At 47.9% G+C, this 19347-nt stretch overlaps 1 protein-coding gene across 4 annotated transcripts in view; it reads right to left on the bottom strand.

Moving 5' to 3' along the window:
- The window catches only part of SNX10 (sorting nexin 10), a 63449-nt gene extending 46344 nt beyond the window's left edge, over positions 1-17105 (bottom strand). For 2 of the 4 annotated variants that reach the window (XM_036761595.1, XM_036761599.1), the window contains exon 1: positions 27-150. The gene's annotated coding sequence lies outside the window, so the exon portion shown is untranslated. Of the gene's footprint in view, positions 1-26; positions 151-15735; positions 15895-16887 lie in introns of those variants that run through there. The other 2 variants (XM_036761598.1, XM_036761594.1) reach the window with 2 other exon arrangements.
- Between the last annotated feature and the right edge of the window lie 2242 nt (positions 17106-19347).

The following is a 19347-nucleotide window of genomic DNA, read 5'->3' as shown; positions in this document are numbered from 1 at the left end:
AAAGGAAAGAAATTTAACTCTGTTACCTGCCCAGAAATGCGGTGCTTGAAGACTGATTCTGAGTCTTCTCTCCACTGATAGGCTCATAACAAAGTCTATTTTAACGGCACAAGCAGACCCTAACTTCAGCTTGAGGAAGAGGGCAGGGGCAGGTGGAGGGGTCCGCCCTTTATAACTACCGGACCTCCTCCACGGGCTCCACCTAAGCGTTCTGGCAAAGGACCAAATAGCTGCTGAGGCTGGTGCCAGCCACCCCCCACCCCACCTTGTTCCCTATTTCAGTAGAAGACTCATGTAAACACCTCAGTCTCCCAGAAAAGGGCTTCCAGTTCAACCTCAGGAGACCACCCATCAGTGTGGAATCCCAGACTAGGTTATGATACTTTTCTGTCACTTGGATTATTACCACTGGAATGTGTTTCTGTCAAGTGGATGGGTAAGTAGCCTCATTTTGAGGACTAGTAGAGAGAAATGCAACTGATATCCTTTCATTAAAGGTTATCTTCCCTTCTTTCTCCCACCCCCACCCCCACCCCCAAGAGAAAACAACAGTTCCTCATTTGGCCAAGGGTTTTTTTTCCTCTTTAATTATTAACTTTCATTTACATAGTGGACTTTTTTCAAAGCTAGACTTAGGGGCTTTTCCAGTAAATGAGGCTTAAACACTGAATCCAGCAGAGAACTAATAACACAAAAACCACCAGCATCTAATGCTAAAGGCATTAATCCAACTTGACCACCCTTGGTGGTTATCGGGTCTTTGACAAAGAGGAGTTGTTGATGCAACCCCCTCCTCCACATCCTTCCTTATAACAAAGGATTTTTTAAAAGAGAGAGAAAGCAAGGTCAGAGAAGGTAACCAACACATCAAAAAAGTCTCACATTCAAAGCAATATTCTCCTTCCTTTCCCCACAGCCCCCCAACTCCACAAAGAAGAGGAAGGAGGGTACCCATATATTTAGGGTTATCAGCTAGGTGGCACAGCAGGTACTAATGTCTATAACCATAGCTATAAAGTGCTAGAAAAATTGAAGGTTTGCTAACAGCTTTATAATTAAATATCATCTCATTTGAGCCTCACGACAACCCTGCAAGGTAGGCGATCTCATTATCATCCCATTTTATGGAATGAAGAAAGGAAGGAAGGAAGGAAAAAAGGAAAGGAGGAAGGAGGGAGGGAGGGAAGAAGGAAGGAATGGGCATAGAAAAGAAGTCATTCAGTTTTTCAAACTGAGTGTGAGACAGGTTAAGTGACTTGCCCAGGGTCACATAGCTAATAAGTGTCCTAGACAGAATTTGAACTCAGGCCCATCCTCCTCACTGCGAGCTCTTCCAGGCAGAGGATTCCATGGCTTGACCTTGCATACAAGCACAGATTTGTTGTTGTTGTGTTTGTCCTTCATTTTCAAAGAGGACCGTGACGTCAGGGAAATGATGACATGACTTGCAGTTGACTCTTATTTGAGTGAGGGAGGGCTGTGCAAGGTCACCAGCCTCACTTTCTCCTCCAGAGCCATCTGGGTCCTGTGGCCAGATACTCACCAGGATGACTGGAGATGGCCTAGGAGGCAATGGGAGACCCTGGCCCTTTCAGGCTAAGGCCTTTTCAGGTTCTCACTGTGAGTGAGGCAATGCCCATTCAAGAAGTGAGTCAAGGGATGGCCCCTTTCATGAGAAAAAAGAAAAAAAATCAAACTGGGGGGGAAGACCCTCACGGTTGCTGGTCAAGAGAAATAGTCACCCCAGTATGTGCAAAAATATTTATAGCAGCTCTTTTTGTGGTGGCAAAGAATTGGAAATCGAAGGGATGCCCATCGATTGGGGAATGGCTAAGCAAATTGTGGTGTGTGATTACGATGGAACACTGTTGTGGTATGAGAATTGAGGAGCAGACGGACTTCATTATAACCTGGAAAGACTCATATGAACTGATGCTGAGTGAGGGGAGCAGAACCAAGAGATCATTACACACGATTACAGACACACAGTATCAGTAATGACTAACTTTGATAGACTTGACTCCTCTCATCAATGCAAGGTTCAAAGACAGCTCCAAAAGGCTCATGACAGAAAAAGCCATGCACATCCAGAGAAAGACTTACAGAGTCTGAGTGCAGATGGAGGCAAACTATCTGCTCTCTTTTTCCTTCTTTTTTGGTTTCGTTTCTCCTTTCTCATGATTATTCCATTGGTCATAACAACTGGACTTTTACGTAAATAAGTTCAATGTGAAGGTAAATGTAGAACCTACACTGGATTGCAGGCTGTCTTGGCAGGGAGGGGGGAGGAGAGGGAGGGAGAGAAAGTTTGGAACCCCAAAACTGAGAGTTGTAAACTAAAAATAAATAATAAACTTACAATTTAAAAAAGAGAGAGAGAGACAGTCACCACGGACTGAACTTCAGGCAAGGCCAATTCTAAGCCTAAGAAAGGTGAGTCATGTTGTATTATACTGGGAGTAATGCCAAACCTGTGGGCCTGGCCCATCTCTCCAGCCCCACCACAAAGGCCTGTCGTTCCGCATTCCTCCCATACCTGTGATTTCTATCAGTGCCTCCTACAGATTCAAAGGCATAAAAAGTCCAGGGAAAATGCAAATGTATCATCTCTGTTTTTATTCTGCAATATCATTGCCGGCTGCACTCCCTACCCCTCACCCAATGGAATGGAAGCTCCTCTTTGTACCTCACACAGAGCAGACCCTCAATATGGCTTGGCTGAATTGTTGAATGCTTTAGAAGGCCCCCAGCTTCAAATGATTTCCACATCAAATGCTTTGAAGGACAAAAGCAACCCTTCAGAATGGGAAGTGGGAAAGAGGGGGCTGGCCCAGCCAGACTAAATATAAGCAACAACCAGGATTTCCAAAGCCCCGGGCTCACTAACTAAACCAGTGTGGGGGGTGGGGCGGGAGGTCCTTGTGGGGGCAGAATGTTGCAGCAACTGGGAGATGTGGTCACTGGCAGTTGGTTTGGTTTAACTGCTTTTCTTGGTTGTAAAGGGGGGCATTGGGGTTGGGCTTAGGGTGAGGGGGTATCTCTGAATATCTATGTATGTCCTTAATGAAGCCACATGATGGAGGCTTTGGCCAACGGTTCATGCAAATGACACCCCCATGGCCCCACAATTAAAGAAAGGCACAAAGAATGAAGGACAGGCTTTCCTGATTGTTACAATCACAAGAAGCACCAGGACGCCTTCACTTGGCACGAATCCACTCCTTAGATGAAGTGGAAGCTCAGAGGGCCCAACCAGAGGGCACAGAACCACCAAGCGTTGAGAGCAAGGAGCATTCACTGATGAGGCAATCCCTGCAGGAATTCAGTGCAACAGAGGACCCTTGGGCATCCAAGAGGCAAGAAGAGACAACAGGACTTTTATTTGGGGGAGGGGACTTCAGGAGGAAAAGAGAGGAACCGTCAGTGACCTCAGACCACTTCCAAATCCGATCTGGGCTGGATCATCCCTTAGAATCCAGGGGATATGACTATAGGTAGCAATTTTCCTATCTGTAAAGTGAGGAGGTTGTTCTCAGTAACCTCTAAGGTCCCTCATATGCCATGGCCTTGAGTCAGCTCACCCAAGAGTGGGCCCAGGGGCACCTACTGCTTGGCAACATTGGAGGCAGGAGCTGCCCTGAGTGCTCTGGACATCTGTGTCCTCTACTCGTGGGCTACGCCCGGTGGGTGCCTTCCCCACTGAGACAGGATAACTGGGGAATAATATGCTTCTGTGTCTGGGGGGAAATTTTTTATGTATTAGCTTGCTATTCGATTTAATCAAATGTCTTTTGGATTAAACAAAGGGGGAAGGAAAGGGGAGGGGAACGGAGAAAAGAGGAGGGGAGGGGAGAGAAGTGATGAGGAGGAAAGGGGAGGGAAGAAAAGGAGAGGGAGGAAAGGGGAAGGAAGAGGAGGGGAGAAAAGGGGAAGGGGCAGGAGGGGGAAGGAAGGGAAGGGGAAGAAAGGGGAGGGAGGAAGGGGGGAGGAAGGGCAGGGAAGAGGAGGGGAGAAAAGGGGAAGGGGCAGGAGGGGGAAGGAAGGGAAGGGGAAGAAGGGGGAGGGAAGGGAAGGGATGGTAAGGGGAGAGAGATCCTAGCGGTTAGATTCTAAAGCCCTCAGCATGGAATTCCTGGAACCAGTTCAACCAGACTGGAGCCTCCCCCACCTGGAGAAATCTGCCCTGTCAACCATCTTGTGGCCTGGCTTTTCTCTGCTCCAGGCCCCCACCCCTCCAGCCTCAGGGCCACAGAATCCCAAAGGATGTTACCTCTCCTCCAGTCCCATCAATTATCACGTCTGGAAATGATGCATACGAGCATTTCAGAGAATCAGGAAAATGCACACAGATAGATGCCAAGTGAACCCAGAAACAAGTCACACCAGAGCCACAGAAACAGAAAAGAAAAATGACACCAGGAGATATCGACAGCAAAGACCACTCTTGGTCTCAAGGAACAGCTACCGAAGCCCCTTTCTCTCCTCTCAGTAGAGGTGGGGGTCTAGGGGTAAGGAATCACACACCCTCACGGTTCTGTCGGTCCATTTTACTGAACTGTTTTTCTTTGTCACATGGGAGGATTTAATGGCAGAAAAAATTAAAAGGCATTGATGAAAAATATAACAAATATCGGCATAACTAAAAGATAAGATAGCCCCAGCATACAGGAAGCACTTAATAAGCGCTTGTTGACTGACCGCGAATGCTGATGTCTTAAAGCACATCTCATTCATGTGATTTCCTAACCAGCTGCAGAGGGACATGGAAGGGCCTTCAGTGTGAAAACGCTGTTCATCCAAGCGGATCATAAAGAGACCCAATAAAGTAAGAGAACCGCCCTCAAATGTTCATCCCTGGGTTCCGATCACCAGCTGCCCAGTTTCCATATTCTTGCTACCTAGCTGGGTCACTAAGCATGAACTAACTCTGAAAAGGCAAAAATGTAAAAATTCCCACATTTAACAATATTTATTAAGCACCTACAGTTTACAAAGCAATGGGGATACATATATGAACTATGACCTAGGCTTTGCCCCTAGAGCTTATAGTTTACCAAGGAATAAATGAATGAATGAAAAAGCATTTATTAGGCACTTACTGTGTGCCAAGTACTGTGCTATGTACTGAAGACACAAATATAAATAGTAATGGGAAGAAACATAAACACAGGTAATCGTGTTACCAGCTAGGCTGACCAAAGCATTGAGGCACAGTTAAATAGAGTCAGGAGAAAGGGAAAGAGGGAGACTCTTGAGCTGGGGGAGCAGGGGACGAGGGATGGAGGGACGAGGGGAGCAGGGGGCCTCAGACGCGGGTCTTGGAAGGACAGGAGTTATTTCTTCAGGGCCCCTTCCAGAAAAGGGCAGCAGAGGGTTCAAATGTCTGGCATCAGGAGGGGACAGAAGGAGAAGGAGACATTCTGGGTACAGCAGCCTTCTCATTTGCCCAGAACATAAGGCCACATTGAAGGGAAGGAACAGGAAATAAAGCTGGAGAAATGTCTGCCAGAGGCAAAGTTTGGAGAGCCGTGAAATGCCAGGGTCAGGAGTTTCTATTTTATCCTCTGAGCCAAGGGTCCTCCAGGTGTGTGTTTGCCTAGAAACTTCTCCCCACGGGCAGCAACTTCTCCATTCTGCCACCGCTGCCACCCAGCAGATGCCCATTGTCCCCAGCTTAGGCACCTAGAAAGTCACAAGAGCTGCTCAACCTACCATGATGAGAGCTGCTGCCCCTGCACTGAGTCCTGGGGGAGGAAAGGAAGGGCAGAGGCACACCAGAGAGACTTGCTTGGCTGCCATCTTAGTCACTGTGACTGGACCCCTATGTACCATGAACAAAAACAGTTTGAAAACCCCTGCTCTAGATAATGGGGAATCATGGAAGGCTTTTGAGTAAGGGAAAAAGAGAGGAATTCTTTACTTTTCTGTGTCGTGGACCCCTTGGGAAGTCTCTGGACATCTCAGAATAATATTTTTAAATGCACAAAATACACAGTATTATGACGGAAAACAATTAAACTGAAATGAATAGGCAATTTTTTCCCCATCTAAATTCTTGGATTCTTTGGAACTCTATGAACCTCAGAGCAAAAACCCTTGGAGGAACATGATCAAACTTAGAGGCAACTGTTTTAGCCTGGAAGAGAAAGCCAAACTGGAAGGAGGGCGACCAGTTAAGAGGCCATGACAGTGGCCCAGGTGAGAGAAGACAGTGGCATGGCCTAGGGTGGTGACCATGGTGTGGGAGAAAAAACAAGATCTGGTGTGAGGGGATCTGGGTTCAAATCCTGCCTCTGACACTTGTTATCTCTCTGTCCTGGGGGAATCATTGAACCTCTCCAGCCTTTAGTCTCCTCTTCTATAAGATTACAGAATTGGGGGATGAGGGTGTAGAAGAGAAATAGTAGGCTGGAGTCAGAGGTCTCCAAGGTGTGGGAATCTCGATTATTGTCATGAAGACTTTTCAATTTATTGATGCCCCTAGTTTTTCTGTCATAGTTCTATCTAGATATCACACACACACACACACACACACACACACACACACACACATTTTCTCTTGCATGAGTAGAGGGAAGAAGACAGATGGCCGCTCTGGTGCCCTTGAAGATGACCTCAGGTGGCTCCCGGGGTGAGATCTTCAAGAGCATCATGGGGGCCACCTAATTCATGCCCTTATTATTCATCATTAATAATTACCAATTAATTAATTTAATTAATTGATAATAATTATCAAAGAACAAAAACTAAAAACAAGCTAGCAAAGGAAGAAAAGCTTTGGGGACAGAGCAATAGGGAACTAGCTAAACAAAGTACGGCCAGCTCTTTCTGTTCCTCCTCCTAATCACTTGATCTGCATGGGGGTGTAGAGGGGAAGGAAGAAAAGGAACAAGTATTTATTAAATGCCTACTGCGTGCCAGGCAGGGTGCTAAGCACTTAACAAATATTGTCTCCCTGCAGTTAAGCCTTTGGGTTACCAGGCACCTCCTTCTGTGAGGTCTTATGTTCTTAATAATAGATAGTAAAGCTATTGTTTATATGTCTTGACTCTGTGGAATGTGTGCTCCTTGAGAGCAGGGACTGTCTTGCTTTTTTTCTATTTGTTATTTCCAAGGCTTAGCAAAGTGCTTTGTATACAGCAAGCATTTAATAAATGCTTTACTCACACACACACATTCATTCATTCATCTGTAAAAGCACTGATGACTTCTAAGTCTAACTTGATCATCGGATCCTAGATTTAGAGTTAGAAGGAATACTTAAAAGACACCTACAGTCCACCCTTCCATTTTCTATATGAAGAAACTGAAGCCAACACTGGTTAAGTAAAAGTAATAATAACTAGCATTTACATAGCACCTACTGTATGCCAAAGACGGCGCTAAGTGCTTTTGCCCAGAGTCGCAGAGCTACCAAGATTCTCGGGTAAGATCTGAAATCTGTTCTCACCGATGCCAAATCCTGTACCCCATCGATTATCCACGCTGCCTGTGTGCTAAGGAAGAGAGTCAGCATGGGGTGACAGAAAACACACTCAGCTTGGAATCAGAGGACCTGAGTTCAAATTCTGACCCCACCCCCAACATTTGTGCAAGCTATCTGATTTGGAGGCCAGCATGGGTGCCTCCATTTTCTCCTATGTAAATGGAATTAGTAAGATTGGCACCATCTAACACTAAGGAAATGTTTTGTGAACCTTAAAGTGGGCTATATATAATGGTGACCTATACAGGTTACTGCTATGATTCCCTTGGGGGTGGGGTTTGAATTGGGCCTGATTGAACTGGAAGAGAGAAGGAAACAGGGAACCAAAGACTCACAGTCAGTCCCATGGAGGGTTTAGATCACCGTTTAGAGTTGATAGCAGCGTCAGAAGCCAAACCCCTCACTTTAAATAGGAGGTTAAATGACTGTCCTGAGCTCACACGGGTGAGAAGGCGCCAGGACAAGATTCAAACCCAAGTCCTCCAAGGCCATACCATTCCATGACCACTCACATGGGGGGAGGGAAGGTAGCTTATGGTGGCAATACCTGAACCCTGCATTCACTGAGTTTAGACTTTGTCCTGCAGACATAGGAATCTGGGGGGTGTTTTCTGCAAAACAAAAATGTATTTTCGGGAGATTAATCTGCAAATAATGAGCCAGATGGATTAGAGAAGGCAGGGAAATGAGACAAGAAAAAGAGACTCCAGCACTAATCTAGGCAAGAAATCAGAGAAGCTGGAACAAGGTAAGTGAGAATGGAATGAAACAAAGAAATAGGAGAAAATTTGAGAAAGTCGAGAACCTGGGTTCAATCATTTTGGGAAAGCCAATTCACCTCCGTTGGACACAGCTGCCTGACCTACAGAATGAGTGGACTGGGGCTAGACGGCCCATAAGACACCTTCTCTCTCTCGATCTAGGATCCAAGACACGGAAACTGCTCGAGTGCAGAAAAACATAAAAAAGGAAAGAATTAAACATGAATCCTGGGTTTCCAGCCAGGATGAAGGAAAGAATGTGTCACAGACAGAAATAAGTGGAAGGCGGAACCAGTTTTGAGCAGCCAACAGAAGGAAGAGGAGTTCAGTTGGGGGCTTACTAAGGAAGATATGCCAAGTGGAAATATCCAGGAGGGAGGGAGGGGCTCCTGACCGAGTCTGTATGGAAGATTGAGAAAGAAATCCAGTGCTGGGGTATTGCTGAGGAAAATGCAAAGGAGTCAGGCAGAAATTAGGTTTAGACTACGGTCTTACACCTCACACCACCACAAGAGAGAAGGACTAGAGAGGAACTAGAAAAGGCACAACACCAAAAAACCTCTCTTGCATAGTGTGTTCCATCATACAGAAAGTAGCAAGGGGGCCATTGAGCTTTGTGGCCTCTGCTCACAGCAAAGAGCAGGGAGGCGGCAGACCTGAGTTCCAGCCCCAGTTGGGCTGCTAACAAGCTGTATGTATGGCAAGCTAGATATTGCGTAGAATAGCAACCTTCCTGAGCTTCGACTTCCTCATCAATAAAACAATTGCGGGGGAGGGGAGAGAAAGAGGGGGTCTCAGTGGTCTCTGAGAATTCTTTCAGCTCTACGACTCGATGAATATAGGAAACAGTCATCCTGAAAGATGCCATTCACCACAGGAAAGAGGAACCTGCCAGGAACTGTGTGATTGGCTGGCCCCGATTCAGGCAAAGCAAGATGTAATTAATCAAGTGAGAAATGTGAAGAAGTGAGAAGTAGTTTTAAAGACCAATCCTCCCCAAAAGGGGAACTAGATTGGAAACAAAAATAAAAAAATTTAAATATAAACAAATGAAATTTAATTTTAAATAGGGAAAGTTGTTGTTTTCCCATGAATTATTATTGTATTTTGTTTTTCACAACACCTTCATTTTTAATGTATCCCTTACACACCCAGCAAGTTATCTCCTGTAAAAAAAAAAGTTTTTGTTTTTTTTAGAAAAGGCATTTTAGCCAAATTAACCAACATATCAACCCAGCCTGATGATACATGCTATATTACCCAGCCACAGTCTGATCTTTCAGCACACCCACAATCTGACACTATAAAAAGTGTGAGGGAAAATGTTCTCATGGGGGAGGAAGAAGGGAATAAGTACTTATATAGTGGCTGCTATGGTCCAGGCACTGCATTAAGCACTTTTTACAAAGATTTCATTAGATGAGGAAACCAAGACAGACAGGTTAAGTGACTTGCCCAGGATCATACAGCTTGGAAGTATCTGAGGCCACAGTTGAACTCAGGTCTTCCTGACTCCAGGCCCAGAGCTCTATCCACTGTACCACCAGTTGCCTCTGCCCCAGAGTCCAGGCTCCATCCTTAAAATAATCATCACTTACTTTTGTTTATGTTTCCAAGATACTAGGAATTCACTCCAAGAGCTAATTCCCAGTAGATAGATAAGTAGTCAAAAGAATCAATCAACAAATGAGAGGATATTTTTTAAAAGTTCTCAAAAGAAGAATTATAAACTGTTAAAAAAAAATACAAAATACTGCTCCAAATCATTGTAATTACAGAAATGCAAATCAAAACAATTCTGAGGTTTTGACCCATTGGAAAGGTTGTGACAAAAAATAGGAGCGGTCAGTGTTTGAGACACAGGGGCGGGGAACCTGAGGCCAAACTGCCCAGAACGAAATCAAAGGACCACACTTGAGGACCTAAAGGGCCACAGGTGGCCTCAAGGCAGAGGGTTCCCCCCCCCCACAAGATAAGATTAAAGTACCTCCCTATGCGGGGTTGGTTTTTGGGCAACAGGTAACCTAAAGGTCAACTAATGAAATAAACTTCCAAAGCATTAAAAAAAATGAATCGGTTCTGTGTTAAGAGAGCACAGACCAGCAGAAGGGCAAGGGCCTAGAGAAAGGAGGATGTCAGCGTTGTTCTCTGATGGGAACACACCCACTTTTGGTGTCCCTTCAATATACAAAGCACACAAGGACAAGGCAGCTCTACACCCTTCAATAGACAAGCAGGGCCCTAGGCTGAATAAAGAGATTCCCTGAGTCTCACACCTTGAGGGGCCTTCCCTCCTTATTTCCGAAGCAGCCTTCTCATCCTAATTCAGGTTCTCAAAAGCCGTTCCCTCCTGGGAATCAAATACGCAAACTGGTCAGTAAAAACATCCCGTCTGCCCGGCTTGTCTGTTTCCCACTGTAAATTATACAAATGAGTCTCATGTGAGTTGGGGTGGCAGGAGCCAGTTTTCCCAGGACCTCCTCACCTCCCACCCATTTCTGAGTTCTGACATTTCAGACCTTGGACCCATGGCACAATATCACAGGTTGGAGGAGCCTGAAATAACCAGACCTGGCAAGCTCTCCTAGTCGCCGCTAAACCTCCATTAGGAAACTCATCAGCAAATAGGTCTTGGGGTAAATCAGAAGAGCCTCGGCCTTGGAGAAAGATGGCTGAGTTCAAGTCTCGACAACTCTGGGACTGTGGAGAAACCATTAGGCCATAGTGTTCCCACTTGTAAAGGGGGTGAGACAAACCTGCTCTATGAAGCCCAGAGGCCAGCTATGCGGATCTTCCTGAGAAGATGTAGCTAGGTAGTGCAGTAGAGAGAGTCAGCCTGGAGTCAGGAGGACCTGAGACACTTACTAGTTGTGTGACCCTGTGCAAGTCACTTAACCTGGACTGTATTCCACAAAAATGAGATATAGATGACAAAGTTGGATAAATGTCAGTTATCAATCGTCTTTTGCTCCCCCAAATAATTAAAAATAGCCTAGTTTAGCTGCCCAAACATCCAGACAGTACAAACACGTATTTTAAGAACATTTTTTGCTCTTAATAATATTCTATTTTTTTCCAATTACAAGTTTTCAACATTCATTTTTGTAAGATTTTGAATTCCAAATTTTCTCCCTCTCTCCCATCCCTTCCCCCTCCCCAGCACAGCAAGCAATCTGATATAGGTTATACATGTACTATCAAGAAACACATTTTTAAAGCCATGAATTAATACCCACTCCAATATTCGATGGATTCCTGATTTCACAGTTGTAGGTACTCCCCTCAACAATGCAGACTGCAGCCCATGGAAGCCTCCCCAGCCTGGGGAGTCATGTCTTTGCCCAAGTTGAGCCGGAAGCCTTCCCAAATTCCTCCTCCCATCCACAGGACACCAGTGGGGCGCAGCCATCGTCAACCAATCAAGCAGCATTTTATTGAGCACCCACTACGGGCATAGGTAACCCCTGCTCCTTATGTGATCTTCCCAACTTTTTCATACATTTCTATAAAAACATCCTTTGTCAATCAATCAATCAGCATTTATTAAGCACCTGCTGTGTGCTGGGCACTATACTAGCAATATAAAGACAAAAGAGAAACAGTGCTTCGAGGAACAACAATGGAATTAATTCTTTGCCGTGGATGTGCTACAACCTGCTTGTTCCCCCCATTGATCCCTTCCATTTTTTGTTCATAATCAACAGAGAGATGTGCGAAGCCCTGGGAAAGGCTAACTGCCCTCGGCGTGCAAGAGACAGGGCAGAAGAAATGAGAGAGCTGAATGAGCAAGGCCACTGAGCAGACCTATAGGCTGAGGCTGGGGCTGAGAGATGAATGAGCAAGCCATTGAGCAGACCTGGAGGCTGAGGCTGAGAGCTGAATGAGCAAGGCCATTGAGCAGACCTGGAGGCTGAGGCTGGGGCTGAGGCTGAGAGATGAATGAGCAAGCCATTGAGCAGACCTGGAGGCTGAGGCTGAAAGCTGAATGAGCAAGGCCATTGAGCAGACCTGGAGGCTGAGGCTGAGTCTGAGAGCTCAATGAGCAAGGCCATGGCTCAGGCTGAGAGCTGAATGAGTAAGGCCATGGCTCAGGCTGAGAGCTCAATGAGCAAGGCCATTGAGCAGACCTGGAGGCTGAGGCTGTGGTGGCTGTGCACACTAGCCTTGGGCTCCTTGTTACCTCCACAGCTGCCAGCTGCAAGTATTTTCTTGCACAGCTGGTCGCAGTTTGTCCTTGTGACTGGGTTATTTTGTTGTGGTTTTGCTCCTGGTGACCTGGGCCTGCTCTCCAATCTGGACATGCTCCCAAACACCCGGGGCTCTTTCTAGCCTGAGACTCTAGACTTGGGTCAGGGCGAGTGTTTGCCAAGGGAGACCCGTGCCTGGTCTTGTCATGGGTGTTTGCAGACTGGAACATCTCAGGCACTGAGTGCTCCTTTCCCAGGTTTGAATCGTGCCCAGGATGTTTATTAGCCGTGGGAGCCTGAGGGAGTCACCATCTTCCCCTGAGATTATCGAATCTTGTCCCTCAGAGGTCATCTGGTCCCCCCAGCCCAGCCCCCATGAGGCATCTGGTGAGCCAGAAGGAGATGCTGTGAACTCCTCCAGCCTCACCTGGCCAGTGTGGAACAGAAGCCCACAGGGCAGCTCAATCTTCCTGCCTCCAGGGCCTGCTCTCTCCAAAGCATCATGGTAGAAACTCCTCTCAATCCCACCCTAGGAATCCCCCCTTCCAGATGTTGCAGAGTCCTTATCTCGCCATCATCCTTTGCTCTCCCCCTTACCCCCAATGGTTCTTACTTGCCCTGGGCAGAGTTTACAATGTTTACCTCATACATAAAAAATTACTCTGGAAGGCTCCAAAGGTAGATGCTATCAGAGACATTATTCCACTTACCAGATGAGGAAACTGAGTCTCAGAAAGGGTAACTGACTTGTCAATGGTGGCACAACTAGTGATTGTGAGACAGGATTTAAATTGAAGCTTTCCTGACTCCTGAAGTCCAGTGCTCTTTCAACCATACCAAGCATCATCCTTCCTACCCTCTCCCCAGCACAAACTTAGAGCTCCGGGATCAGACTGCTGCCAAGTGAAGAGGGCTGTCAATCACTGACAAAGCTTCTCCCTTCTACAATCTACTTCAAAAAATGGTGAAGTTGAGAGTGTTGTCAACCACTGAACGTTATTTATAAATTTTCTTTAGAAGAGCCGTAATTTTTTTTTATTTTATTGAAGCCTTGCTGTTGTTTTTTACACCAAATATTTCCTGATATCCTTCCCCTTCCCATACAACCCTCCCTATGACAAGAAAAAAGCCAAAGGATAATGGCAACGTATACACCATTTCAAACCAATAGTCTCCCACCTCTGCCAAAAAGAGGAGAGTATGTGACTTCATCTTCTCTCCTCTGAGACAAGACTGAACAACCATTTTAGAAACTGTACTAAATCTACAATTCCATTTACTTTCCTTGAAGAAAATAAGGCTTTGTGCACACGTTCTCAAAAAAAAATGTTAGCTCTAAATGAGTTTTCTTGGAAATGGCTGGATTTACACAAAAGAGCTAGGTGTCAGAAGACCTGAAATTTGCCCACCCAGAGCTCCATTCGCTGCTTGACCTTGCTGGGGTCTGACCTGCTCTGTGTAGCTGAGATTTCCTGTCAATAACCAATCCACAAGCATTTAGGAGTGCAAATCTACTGAAAGAGGCTATTCATATAGAAATAAACACAGCAGGTTACACTGTACGCCACACAGTGGGGATAGCAGAAGTGGGCTAAGCCTAGGACGGAAGGTTCAAGGGAGGCCGATATGGAAGAGACTGGAAAGATCTCCTGCAGAGGGCAGCGGTTGAGCTTGCCAGCCCCCCCACCCAATACCTCCTCTGGGACCTTGGGGAAGATGCCACACATCTGGGCCCAGTCACTATGACTGCAGAGTGAGGGAATTGAATTAGATGACCAAGAGGGTGCCTTCCAACTTCTCAATCTGGGATCCTGTGACAACGGATCTGAAAGCAGGCTGGGTTTGGGGCTGCCCTAAGTAGATGCCCATCCTTGCCTCCAAAGATCATGGCATCCCCACCCAAAGCCACTTTGTTCCTCTGCTTGGGGTCTCATGTGTTTTACAGGTATGTGTGTGTATATGTATTTCACACAAACATGTTGTCTCCCCTTTGGCATGCAAGCTCATTAAGATAAAGCAGCTAAATACGGAAATATGCTTTGCATGACATCACCTGTCATATTGTTTGCCTTCTCACTGGGTGGGGAGGCGCCAGAGGCAGGGAGAGAATCCGGAACTCAAAATTGTTAAAAAGGAATGTTAAAAATAGAGGCAAATAAGAAATGGAATAGCATTTATATATAGCTTTGCTATCACATATTAATTACAATTAATCATCAATAATTAACAACCAATTACATATTAATTTGATTGCCACAGTACCTCTGCTTTAGTTATCCCTACTTTACAGATGTGGAAACTGAGACACCGGAGAGTTTAAGTGACTTGCCCAGGGTCACACAGCTAGCAAGTGTCTGAGGCAGAATTCTAACTCAGGTCTTTGTCTTCTTTCTCCCCCCATCCTTGTTTCACTTTTGTCTTTGCACCCCCAGCACTGGGGGAGATGTCTTACACACAGTAAGTGTTTGGTGAAGGCTTTCTAAGTGACTTTAATTCCTGCATCGTCTCTGAGCCCCAGGCCTGGAGTCAGGAAGACCCCAGTTCAAATCCTGCCTCAGACACTTACTAGCTGTGTGACCCTGGGCAAGTCACTTAATCTTTGTCTCATTTTCCTCAAGTGTTGAATGGGGATAAGGATAGCACCTACCTCCCCGGGTTGTTGTGAGGGTCAAATGAGATCATATTTGTAAAACGCTTAGAACCGGGCCTGGCACATAGTAGGCTATATAGCAAGCACTCACTCCCTTTCCCCCTTCTGGGCCTCAGTTTCCCTGTCTGTAAAAATGAAGCTGGAATGCATGATGCCTGGAAGCTCGGACGCTCTGTGATCCTCTGACCAGCCCATCTCAGGCCCTGATCTGACACTTTCCAGAGGATAAGGCAGCTGGGAGCACCCCCACCTCAGAGACGTTAAAAGTCTGGAGCCAGATCCTTCCCGCCCAGAAGCTTCCTTTAATCAAGCCCATCCTTCCACACTCCCGAATGGCAGAAAGTCCTTAGGTGCCCACGGTCTTCCCGGGAAGGTCTGCTGAGTAAGAGCACCGTGACTCGGTATATTCCGATTATATTTTACCTCCTCCCCAGGGAAATATCTCGAGAACATGAAGCTCCCCCTTAGAGTGGACACCAGGCTGGTCCGCACCAATGCCAGGGACCTCGCCCTGGGCCCCGCCCGCAGGTAAGGAGCACAGCTGGGCAGGGCGGGCACATCTGGAAGAAAGCAGATCCTCCCCGGCCCAGGCAGTCCCACCCTCCCACCCCTCTCTGCGACAGAAGAGGGAGCCTGGCTCCCCTCACTTACGGCTCCTGGTTTCCTCAGTGCGGGGCCGAGCACACAGACTGGCAGGCAGGCAGGCAAGCGGGCGGACGCGCTGGGAGGGTCTGTGGGCTCCCACGCAGCCGCCGCACAGAGCAGAGCTGTCCAACGACACGTTGCGGATGTGGGGAGGCCTCCCAGAGCCTTGGGGGGGGGGAGGGGGACAGTCAGACTGGGCTGCAGCCTGTGACTGACGCTGCTCCTGCTCCAGCCCCTGCCCAGCCCCTGCCCAGCCCCTGCGGCTACCCCAATCCCAGCCCCAGACCCTACCCCAGATCCAGCCCCAGATCGCTCCCCTATCCAGCTCTCGCCCCCAGACCCTGACCCAGATTCCACGCACTGCCCAAGCCCCAGCCCCTGCCCTGGCCCCAGGCCTAGATCCCTCCCCTGCCCTAGACCCTCCCTCAGAACCTAAACCAGGTCCAGCACCAGATCCCTGCCCAGCCCCAGCCGCTGCTCCAGCCCCCTGACCCAGCCCCAGCCTTCGTCCCTGCTCCTGCCCCCAGACCCTGACCCAGCTCCCAGACACTGCCCAAGCCCCAGCCCCTGCCCTGGCCCCAGGCCTAGATCCCTCCCCTGCCCTAGACCCTCCCTCAGAACCTAAACCAGGTCCAGCACCAGATCCCTGCCCAGCCCCAGCCGCTGCTCCAGCCCCCTGACCCAGCCCCAGCCTTCGTCCCTGCTCCTGCCCCCAGACCCTGACCCAGCTCCCAGACACTGCCCAAGCCCCAGCCCCTGCCCTGGCCCCAGACCTAGATCCCTGCCCGACCCTCCCCCAGAACCTAACCTAGGTCCAGCACCAGATCCCTGCCCAACCCCAACCCCTACCCCAGATCCAGCCCCAGATCCCTCCCCTACCCAGGCCTTGCCCCCAGACCCCGGCTCTAGCCCCCCAACCCTGACTCAGCTCCCAGCCACTGCCCAAGCCCCAGTCCCTGCCCTGGTCCCAGACCTAGATCCGGCCCCAGACCTAGATCCATCCCCCGACCCAGACCATCCCCCAGAACCTAATCCCAGACCCAGCCCCAGCCCCTGCCCAAGCCCCCTGCCCCAGCCCCTGCCCCTACCCCAACCCCAGCCTTCGTCCCTGCCCCTGCCCCCTCTGACCCAGCCCCATCCCTAATCCCCATCCCGTACCTGTACGGCCAGCTCTTCCTTCCGCCGGGAACCTGATCGGAAAATTCTAGAGGGAAAGCCCTTTTTCCACTCTCACTCGCACCCGGGTCTAGGAAGGGTTTCTCAAACGCTCTGAGCCCAGGAGTCCCCTGAGAGGGCCCGAGCTGGGCGGGGAGAAGGAAAACCCAGGCTTGTGCAACCGCGGCCAGCCCAGAGCTCAGGCAGCCCTTCTGAGAGCCCACGGGCGATCTTGGAGAAAGCTTCCCCAGCGCCCAGAGCCAGCTCGGAGAGAGCTCTGGCCGCCTCTATGAGTAACAGTCAGGCTCACCTCCTGGAGCTCCGTTCCCTCGCTAACCTTAAAAGGAAAATCAATAAGTGGGCTTCTCCTGAGCCAACGAAGGCCACTCCTCAGTGCAGTGAAAGCTCCCCGATAGTAGTCTAGGCCGGAGGGTGATCGCGCCCCAGGCTGGCCACACACTCCCTGTGGGACCCTGGGCAAGTATGTCGCTTAACTCCTCTGATCCTCAGTTTTCTTATCTGTGAAATGGAGGGAAACATTCCTTCCCTGCCTACCTCTCAAAGGTCTGTGGGGACGAAAGTGCTATGAAATGAATGGGATAATTGTACCCCATATAAATGGGACTAGACCAAGAATCGGGAGGAATGGAAGGGAGAGGAAGGAAACAAGAATTCAGAGTGCCTCTTCCGAGCTCTTTACCAACAGAATGGCATTTGGTCCTCACAACAATCCTGGGACCTAGGAGAAGGAAGTATTCCCATTTTACAGATGAGGAAACTGAGACAGATCGGGGTTCAGGGACTTGCCCAGAGTCACCCAGCCGGGAAGGATTCCCAGCTAAGGCTAGATTCAAACTCAGGTCTTCCTGACTCCAGGCCCAGCACTCTATCCACCAGACCACCCAGCTGAACGTCAGACTAAAGTATCAGTACCTTTGAATCCTGTCCTAATACAAGAAATGGATACAACGAGACAAAACAACCCATGCCCTCAAAGAACTTGCATTTTAAAAGCAGTTGTTTGACCCCAGGCCAGAGATGAAGTCTTCAGCCTCAGTTTCCTCAGCTGTAAAATGGTGACACTCTTACAGTACCAACCTCAAGAGGCTGTTTTAAGGAAGGTGTTTGGCAGCTCACGAATAATAATAACATTAAACAGTTGAGAAATACAAGCAGTTTTTTTCCTCAAACTGGTTCCCAGGCAATTCCAGTTTCAGTGAAGATGTCGCATCTCCACACCCTGGGTTCATTTAATTTAGTCAGTCAGACACCCCCCACCCTTGGATAAACAGGACACAGCTTTTCCTCCAAACACCCTGCAATCCTTCCTTTCTCTCAGAGGCACCTCTTACATGACGCCTTTCTAGATCCTCCCCCTCCCAAAGACTTCCCCTCCACCCCTCCAAAACTATTAGCTTGTCAGTGGCCTTGTCTTCTTACTACCTGCACTCTATATTTATATATACTTCTATATACTTCTATATTAATCTATATAATATATTACCATATTATGTCAGTGTATTATATACACTTATATTTATATTTACATGTAAGTATAACATATGTATCACATATTGCACATATATGTGCATGTGTATTTGTCTCCACTGATAGAATGTAAACTCCTTGAAGGCAAGAAACATTTCACTTTTGCATCCTCATGGATGCCCAGCACCTAGTAAGCCTGTAATGAATGCTTAGTTAATGAGATCACTACTGAAACCCACAAATGCATCTTCCAGACCCCCCCCCTTCTGTACATCCCAATCAGTCAACAAGCACTTATTAAGCTTCTACTGTGTACTGAGCACTGTCCTAAGCTCTGGAGATATAAAAAGAGACAAAAGACAGTTCCTGCCCTACAATCTAAATGGGAGAGAGAGCAGGCAAATGAGTATGTATAAACATTCTGTTGAGAGTAGTCTCGGAGGGAAGACACTAAGATTAAGGACTGGGTAAGGCTTCTGGACTTTAGCTGAGCCTTGAAGGAAGCCAGGCAAGCCAGGAGGTAAAATGAGGAGGGAACACATTCCAAGCCTGGGGAATGCCCAGTGCAAATGCTCAGAGTGCCACGTTTGAGGAACAGCAAAAATTAGTGAAATTAAAGGGAAATGTGCCCTCCAATAATACGAACCTAGAAAACGGAGCGCAGCACCAGGCTAGCCTGCCTAGATCCCCTTCCCAGCCAGACTGTCATCGTTCAGTTGTGTCTGACTCTCCGTGATCCCATTTTGGTGTTTTCTTGGCAGAGATACTGGAGTGGTTTGCCACTTCCTTCTCCAGTTCATTTGACAGGTGAGGAAACTGAGGCAAACAGGATGAAGTGACTTGCCCAGGGTCACACAGCTACTAAGTGTTTGAGCCAGATTTGAACCCAGGAAGATGGGTCTTCCTGACTCCAGGCCTGGAGCCCTATGCACTATGGTGCCCCCTAGCTGCCCCTTCTTATTGCTAATGCAGTGA

The sequence above is a fragment of the Trichosurus vulpecula genome, chromosome 5 (assembly GCF_011100635.1).
Source record: "Trichosurus vulpecula isolate mTriVul1 chromosome 5, mTriVul1.pri, whole genome shotgun sequence".
Lineage (NCBI taxonomy): Eukaryota > Metazoa > Chordata > Mammalia > Diprotodontia > Phalangeridae > Trichosurus > Trichosurus vulpecula.
The sequence above is the reverse complement of the archived record's forward strand: the minus strand, read 5'-3'. Positions and strand labels throughout refer to the sequence as shown.